Source organism: Rhinoderma darwinii, unplaced genomic scaffold (assembly GCF_050947455.1).
Source record: "Rhinoderma darwinii isolate aRhiDar2 unplaced genomic scaffold, aRhiDar2.hap1 Scaffold_4456, whole genome shotgun sequence".
Classification (NCBI taxonomy): domain Eukaryota; kingdom Metazoa; phylum Chordata; class Amphibia; order Anura; family Rhinodermatidae; genus Rhinoderma; species Rhinoderma darwinii.
Window position 1 is genome coordinate 90,934 of NW_027463905.1, and position 6,377 is coordinate 97,310.

A 6,377-nucleotide genomic window follows, 5' to 3' on the forward strand; every position below is an offset into this window, starting at 1 on the left:
TATCTGCATGGCAGCAGGGCATTTGGGCGTTGCCAGGAAGGCGTTTTTATGTAGATTCCTCCTCTTTCAGCACTGCATTGTGGTGCAAGCAAAAGAAGCAAATCCTGTCTGGCTTCCTCTCCGGCCTTTATTCACCTCCCGTGTAGCTGTGAGTGTGTGAGCCTGCAGGGCCCCATGGAATTGCCTAGAAGTAGGCTGAATCGCTGCAAGGGCTGAACAGCAGTATCGGGCAGGCTCGGGCAACGCGCGGCCCGTTCGGGTTATCGCTTCTCGGCCTTTTGGCTAAGATCAAGTGTAGTATCTGTTCTTATCAGTTTAATATCTGATACGTCCCCTATCTGGGGACCATATATTAAATGGATTTTTAGAACAGGGAGATGGAAATAGAGCTTGCTCTGTCCACTCCACGCATTGACCTGGTATTGCAGTATTTCCAGGACCGGTGCACCCTTTCCTTATGTGTTGACTAAAAGCAGATTCCAAAAGTGTTTTTTGTCTTTGCTATTGTTTCTGTCTTTCTGAAGGGATCTCCCCTTTTAATCCCATTATTTCAACACCTGTTGGACAATGCATGAGTGATAATGAGCTCATTGATTAAATGCAATTAATGAATAGATTGCCACCTCTTGTTGTGTGTCGTCTGTGTTTCTGTGTTTCCGGCATTTCACATTGGAACACCTCATTCACCTTCCTTGTCTTCTCTCCGCCCTCCCTTTTAGGTAAGTTAAAGAGCTGCACCTGAGCCAGCCACTGATTGATTGATTGATTGATTGATTGATTGATTGATTGATTGATTGATTGATTGATTGATGCAGCACAACAGTCAAATAGTGGAGTGGAGTAGGGGAACAGCAAACAGCCAATAAAGCAGCCCGCCCGCTCGCCTGCCCGCCACAATGGACCTACCTGTGTACACTAGATGGATGTGATGGAATGTACTGTCGTCCCTACATTTCAAGAAGAAGTAAGAATTGCAGTTGCAACAAAGCCTTGCTTGCCTACAAAGAGAGCAGCAATTTGGATTTGTTACTATGTTACCTAGAAGAATAACAAACTGTGCAAGGATGGAGGTTGTAGGAGCAAGGAGAAGTTGTCTGTAAAGTTGGTGGATGCCTATTTTCCATTTTGCAGTCCCTTGTCTCCCTCTTGTGGCCTCCTGGAGGCAACTAGCTGTGCAAAAAAAAGACAGCCTGGCGGCCGGCTGTTGCAGTGTTGCCCTCTCAGGCAACACTGAGTGACTGACTGAGCCTCACCGTCTTATATAAAGTTCAGACGGAACTTTGCACGTGTCATAGTGGAGCCCTCAGGATTCCAGAGCCAGCTTTCTGACATCATAATGGGGCCTCAGAGATAAAAGCCTGGGCCCAGGCAGTGTTGGTCAGTGCTGCTCAGCAGGCAGCACTGGACTGGACTGGATTACAGCTGATACAAGGTGTGAAGGAACAAGGGGTGGCTGTGGGCATGCACTTGCTGCCGCTGCCAGTGTTTATCTGCATGGCAGCAGGGCATTTGGGCGTTGCCAGGAAGGCGTTTTTATGTAGATTCCTCCTCTTTCAGCACTGCATTGTGGTGCAAGCAAAAGAAGCAAATCCTGTCTGGCTTCCTCTCCGGCCTTTATTCACCTCCCGTGTAGCTGTGAGTGTGTGAGCCTGCAGGGCCCCATGGAATTGCCTAGAAGTAGGCTGAATCGCTGCAAGGGCTGAACAGCAGTATCGGGCAGGCTCGGGCAACGCGCGGCCCGTTCGGGTTATCGCTTCTCGGCCTTTTGGCTAAGATCAAGTGTAGTATCTGTTCTTATCAGTTTAATATCTGATACGTCCCCTATCTGGGGACCATATATTAAATGGATTTTTAGAACAGGGAGATGGAAATAGAGCTTGCTCTGTCCACTCCACGCATTGACCTGGTATTGCAGTATTTCCAGGACCGGTGCACCCTTTCCTTATGTGTTGACTAAAAGCAGATTCCAAAAGTGTTTTTTGTCTTTGCTATTGTTTCTGTCTTTCTGAAGGGATCTCCCCTTTTAATCCCATTATTTCAACACCTGTTGGACAATGCATGAGTGATAATGAGCTCATTGATTAAATGCAATTAATGAATAGATTGCCACCTCTTGTTGTGTGTCGTCTGTGTTTCTGTGTTTCCGGCATTTCACATTGGAACACCTCATTCACCTTCCTTGTCTTCTCTCCGCCCTCCCTTTTAGGTAAGTTAAAGAGCTGCACCTGAGCCAGCCACTGATTGATTGATTGATTGATTGATTGATTGATTGATTGATTGATTGATTGATGCAGCACAACAGTCAAATAGTGGAGTGGAGTAGGGGAACAGCAAACAGCCAATAAAGCAGCCCGCCCGCTCGCCTGCCCGCCACAATGGACCTACCTGTGTACACTAGATGGATGTGATGGAATGTACTGTCGTCCCTACATTTCAAGAAGAAGTAAGAATTGCAGTTGCAACAAAGCCTTGCTTGCCTACAAAGAGAGCAGCAATTTGGATTTGTTACTATGTTACCTAGAAGAATAACAAACTGTGCAAGGATGGAGGTTGTAGGAGCAAGGAGAAGTTGTCTGTAAAGTTGGTGGATGCCTATTTTCCATTTTGCAGTCCCTTGTCTCCCTCTTGTGGCCTCCTGGAGGCAACTAGCTGTGCAAAAAAAAGACAGCCTGGCGGCCGGCTGTTGCAGTGTTGCCCTCTCAGGCAACACTGAGTGACTGACTGAGCCTCACCGTCTTATATAAAGTTCAGACGGAACTTTGCACGTGTCATAGTGGAGCCCTCAGGATTCCAGAGCCAGCTTTCTGACATCATAATGGGGCCTCAGAGATAAAAGCCTGGGCCCAGGCAGTGTTGGTCAGTGCTGCTCAGCAGGCAGCACTGGACTGGACTGGATTACAGCTGATACAAGGTGTGAAGGAACAAGGGGTGGCTGTGGGCATGCACTTGCTGCCGCTGCCAGTGTTTATCTGCATGGCAGCAGGGCATTTGGGCGTTGCCAGGAAGGCGTTTTTATGTAGATTCCTCCTCTTTCAGCACTGCATTGTGGTGCAAGCAAAAGAAGCAAATCCTGTCTGGCTTCCTCTCCGGCCTTTATTCACCTCCCGTGTAGCTGTGAGTGTGTGAGCCTGCAGGGCCCCATGGAATTGCCTAGAAGTAGGCTGAATCGCTGCAAGGGCTGAACAGCAGTATCGGGCAGGCTCGGGCAACGCGCGGCCCGTTCGGGTTATCGCTTCTCGGCCTTTTGGCTAAGATCAAGTGTAGTATCTGTTCTTATCAGTTTAATATCTGATACGTCCCCTATCTGGGGACCATATATTAAATGGATTTTTAGAACAGGGAGATGGAAATAGAGCTTGCTCTGTCCACTCCACGCATTGACCTGGTATTGCAGTATTTCCAGGACCGGTGCACCCTTTCCTTATGTGTTGACTAAAAGCAGATTCCAAAAGTGTTTTTTGTCTTTGCTATTGTTTCTGTCTTTCTGAAGGGATCTCCCCTTTTAATCCCATTATTTCAACACCTGTTGGACAATGCATGAGTGATAATGAGCTCATTGATTAAATGCAATTAATGAATAGATTGCCACCTCTTGTTGTGTGTCGTCTGTGTTTCTGTGTTTCCGGCATTTCACATTGGAACACCTCATTCACCTTCCTTGTCTTCTCTCCGCCCTCCCTTTTAGGTAAGTTAAAGAGCTGCACCTGAGCCAGCCACTGATTGATTGATTGATTGATTGATTGATTGATTGATTGATTGATTGATTGATTGATGCAGCACAACAGTCAAATAGTGGAGTGGAGTAGGGGAACAGCAAACAGCCAATAAAGCAGCCCGCCCGCTCGCCTGCCCGCCACAATGGACCTACCTGTGTACACTAGATGGATGTGATGGAATGTACTGTCGTCCCTACATTTCAAGAAGAAGTAAGAATTGCAGTTGCAACAAAGCCTTGCTTGCCTACAAAGAGAGCAGCAATTTGGATTTGTTACTATGTTACCTAGAAGAATAACAAACTGTGCAAGGATGGAGGTTGTAGGAGCAAGGAGAAGTTGTCTGTAAAGTTGGTGGATGCCTATTTTCCATTTTGCAGTCCCTTGTCTCCCTCTTGTGGCCTCCTGGAGGCAACTAGCTGTGCAAAAAAAAGACAGCCTGGCGGCCGGCTGTTGCAGTGTTGCCCTCTCAGGCAACACTGAGTGACTGACTGAGCCTCACCGTCTTATATAAAGTTCAGACGGAACTTTGCACGTGTCATAGTGGAGCCCTCAGGATTCCAGAGCCAGCTTTCTGACATCATAATGGGGCCTCAGAGATAAAAGCCTGGGCCCAGGCAGTGTTGGTCAGTGCTGCTCAGCAGGCAGCACTGGACTGGACTGGATTACAGCTGATACAAGGTGTGAAGGAACAAGGGGTGGCTGTGGGCATGCACTTGCTGCCGCTGCCAGTGTTTATCTGCATGGCAGCAGGGCATTTGGGCGTTGCCAGGAAGGCGTTTTTATGTAGATTCCTCCTCTTTCAGCACTGCATTGTGGTGCAAGCAAAAGAAGCAAATCCTGTCTGGCTTCCTCTCCGGCCTTTATTCACCTCCCGTGTAGCTGTGAGTGTGTGAGCCTGCAGGGCCCCATGGAATTGCCTAGAAGTAGGCTGAATCGCTGCAAGGGCTGAACAGCAGTATCGGGCAGGCTCGGGCAACGCGCGGCCCGTTCGGGTTATCGCTTCTCGGCCTTTTGGCTAAGATCAAGTGTAGTATCTGTTCTTATCAGTTTAATATCTGATACGTCCCCTATCTGGGGACCATATATTAAATGGATTTTTAGAACAGGGAGATGGAAATAGAGCTTGCTCTGTCCACTCCACGCATTGACCTGGTATTGCAGTATTTCCAGGACCGGTGCACCCTTTCCTTATGTGTTGACTAAAAGCAGATTCCAAAAGTGTTTTTTGTCTTTGCTATTGTTTCTGTCTTTCTGAAGGGATCTCCCCTTTTAATCCCATTATTTCAACACCTGTTGGACAATGCATGAGTGATAATGAGCTCATTGATTAAATGCAATTAATGAATAGATTGCCACCTCTTGTTGTGTGTCGTCTGTGTTTCTGTGTTTCCGGCATTTCACATTGGAACACCTCATTCACCTTCCTTGTCTTCTCTCCGCCCTCCCTTTTAGGTAAGTTAAAGAGCTGCACCTGAGCCAGCCACTGATTGATTGATTGATTGATTGATTGATTGATTGATTGATTGATTGATTGATGCAGCACAACAGTCAAATAGTGGAGTGGAGTAGGGGAACAGCAAACAGCCAATAAAGCAGCCCGCCCGCTCGCCTGCCCGCCACAATGGACCTACCTGTGTACACTAGATGGATGTGATGGAATGTACTGTCGTCCCTACATTTCAAGAAGAAGTAAGAATTGCAGTTGCAACAAAGCCTTGCTTGCCTACAAAGAGAGCAGCAATTTGGATTTGTTACTATGTTACCTAGAAGAATAACAAACTGTGCAAGGATGGAGGTTGTAGGAGCAAGGAGAAGTTGTCTGTAAAGTTGGTGGATGCCTATTTTCCATTTTGCAGTCCCTTGTCTCCCTCTTGTGGCCTCCTGGAGGCAACTAGCTGTGCAAAAAAAAGACAGCCTGGCGGCCGGCTGTTGCAGTGTTGCCCTCTCAGGCAACACTGAGTGACTGACTGAGCCTCACCGTCTTATATAAAGTTCAGACGGAACTTTGCACGTGTCATAGTGGAGCCCTCAGGATTCCAGAGCCAGCTTTCTGACATCATAATGGGGCCTCAGAGATAAAAGCCTGGGCCCAGGCAGTGTTGGTCAGTGCTGCTCAGCAGGCAGCACTGGACTGGACTGGATTACAGCTGATACAAGGTGTGAAGGAACAAGGGGTGGCTGTGGGCATGCACTTGCTGCCGCTGCCAGTGTTTATCTGCATGGCAGCAGGGCATTTGGGCGTTGCCAGGAAGGCGTTTTTATGTAGATTCCTCCTCTTTCAGCACTGCATTGTGGTGCAAGCAAAAGAAGCAAATCCTGTCTGGCTTCCTCTCCGGCCTTTATTCACCTCCCGTGTAGCTGTGAGTGTGTGAGCCTGCAGGGCCCCATGGAATTGCCTAGAAGTAGGCTGAATCGCTGCAAGGGCTGAACAGCAGTATCGGGCAGGCTCGGGCAACGCGCGGCCCGTTCGGGTTATCGCTTCTCGGCCTTTTGGCTAAGATCAAGTGTAGTATCTGTTCTTATCAGTTTAATATCTGATACGTCCCCTATCTGGGGACCATATATTAAATGGATTTTTAGAACAGGGAGATGGAAATAGAGCTTGCTCTGTCCACTCCACGCATTGACCTGGTATTGCAGTATTTCCAGGACCGGTGCACC

At 48.0% G+C, this 6,377-nt stretch overlaps 5 non-coding genes across 5 annotated transcripts; all 5 read left to right on the forward strand.

Moving 5' to 3' along the window:
* The first annotated feature begins 262 nt into the window (after positions 1–262).
* Positions 263–453, forward strand: LOC142715893 (U2 spliceosomal RNA). Its single transcript, XR_012871214.1, has one exon. It is a non-coding gene; the product is annotated as a U2 spliceosomal RNA (small nuclear RNA).
* Positions 454–1,749: 1,296 nt separating this feature from the next.
* On the forward strand, positions 1,750–1,940 carry LOC142715894 (U2 spliceosomal RNA). The gene has a single exon (XR_012871215.1). It is a non-coding gene; the product is annotated as a U2 spliceosomal RNA (small nuclear RNA).
* Positions 1,941–3,228: 1,288 nt separating this feature from the next.
* Positions 3,229–3,419, forward strand: LOC142715833 (U2 spliceosomal RNA). Its single transcript, XR_012871159.1, has one exon. It is a non-coding gene; the product is annotated as a U2 spliceosomal RNA (small nuclear RNA).
* A 1,292-nt stretch (positions 3,420–4,711) lies between these two features.
* On the forward strand, positions 4,712–4,902 carry LOC142715834 (U2 spliceosomal RNA). The gene has a single exon (XR_012871160.1). It is a non-coding gene; the product is annotated as a U2 spliceosomal RNA (small nuclear RNA).
* A 1,288-nt stretch (positions 4,903–6,190) lies between these two features.
* LOC142715842 (U2 spliceosomal RNA) lies at positions 6,191–6,377 on the forward strand (the record flags this gene model as incomplete). The annotated part of the gene is made up of 1 exon (XR_012871167.1): positions 6,191–6,377. It is a non-coding gene; the product is annotated as a U2 spliceosomal RNA (small nuclear RNA).